A 1,835-nucleotide genomic window follows, 5' to 3' on the forward strand; every position below is an offset into this window, starting at 1 on the left:
TGCTCTCTGTTTCTGTGTTCAGTCTCAACCTTCCACACTTGGATTGCTGGGGAAGAACAATGATAGCATTTGTTATTAGCAGAACCACTCCAGCTATGGGGCTGTTGGGGCTTCCAGGGCTGGTTCTGTTTCTGTGCAGTATTAGTTGATCAAAAATAGCCTTCTGAATTGAAAACCAGTGAAGAAAATGTGTTAAATTGCACCTATGTTTAAATTATTATTACTACTACTAATAATAATAGTATAAAAGTTTGACTTGATTTTCAACCAGGCAAAGACTTGAAAACCAGAGCCAGGATGCAGATTTGCAGTTAAATGTCTCTGGTTTTACTGCTGGTCCCTGGGCTTAGTTTAATGACAGAAGATGTTTTTAATGTAATCAAGGGGCTGAAGATCTCAGGAATTCCAGTTGCTAGCATGGTTACTGACTAAGAGCTTTTATGATAGACCCTTAAAGTAGACTTTATAAGTATGGTCTATTTTTAACTGCAGGTTAAAAGTCACAGACACACTTGAGCTTCAGAGTGCCAGGCACCAGGAGTACCCAGAAAGGAGGTGCTTGGTCTGAGACCATACAATGCAAGTGAGTATATGGGAAAGAAAAAAAAAGCAACAAGAGGAAGATTGCTGTCCCCATTTTAAAAGTGGTGAAATGTGGCAAAAGACTAAAGGACTAGCCAAAGATACCTCTGTTGCCTGTGGCAGACCTGGCATTCAAAGCCACATCTCTAGATTTCTAATGTACCCTCTTAACTACAAGGCCATTCTTCCCCTCCAGAAAGTGATATATAGGTATATAAATGTGCATTGATGTAATGCCAAGTTATAAACCACAAGCCTTTCAGAACTCATGTCCCTGATAGATTACAAAAGAACTTGAAGTCAGGAGAATTGTGGTTTGTCTGACCTTATGCTAATCATTCTCCCTACTTGTGTCTTGGTCAAACTGAAAATGGATAGAATAATGAACCCTTTTGAAAACCGTAATTTCTGGGTGTTGGTCATGACCCAGTTTTTATAAGTTGCTAGGATATGGGTATAATCAGGGAAATGAAGATTCTATCTTATGAGACAAGACGGAAAAGCTTGATTTAAACAAAAGAAATTATGAGAAGGAATATTAGTACACTGTGAGGGGAGTAAATACCAGAACTAATTAAGCTCAAGGACAAAATTGGCATCTGAACAAATGGAACAAATAAACGGGCCCCTAATAAACATAGCCTGGAAAACTTAAGCCAAGTTATGAGATTCTGGAACAGTTTTCCAAGGGGAATAGTAGGTCCAGAGAAAGTAAGGGCTTCTAAATGGATCTCAATCAGCTTGTGAACTGGCTATCATGCCTGAGACAACCAGAGAACTAGGCTATCAGTCCAGGCAAATCCAGTGTCCCCAGGTAACAGCCAGGACATCACCAAGATGTAACATCAGGTGATATTCTGGAAAACATTGTGACTGGCTACTTCTATCTCAAATTCCATCATGTGTGTTTTGGTTTTTTTTAGGCTCCTCTGTTCAGAGTCTCTTCAATTCCCTGATTATCTCACCAGCCTCGCACTTGAAGTGTTATTCAACATTTCCAGGTAATTATTCCCTGCTCTCAAGAGCCAATGCGGGAGCAGACCTGGAACAGGTCAAGGTAACGTTGAACGAGGAACTCCTCGTGTTGGCTGCTGAGGATGGGAGACGGGGTGGGTGCGAGCAGGGGCAGGTGGCAGGGCAGCACACAGAGCGTTCTTCTAGAGGCTGGATCCTCCCCCCACCGAGCAGCCCCCTGGAGGGGACCCCCTGCCGAGAGCCAGCTGGCGGTGTCTTCAGTGCCTTCATTCCCGAGG

The sequence above is a fragment of the Corvus brachyrhynchos genome, unplaced genomic scaffold (genome assembly GCF_000691975.1).
Source record: "Corvus brachyrhynchos isolate BGI_N302 unplaced genomic scaffold, ASM69197v1 scaffold101, whole genome shotgun sequence".
In the NCBI taxonomy this organism is placed as follows: domain Eukaryota; kingdom Metazoa; phylum Chordata; class Aves; order Passeriformes; family Corvidae; genus Corvus; species Corvus brachyrhynchos.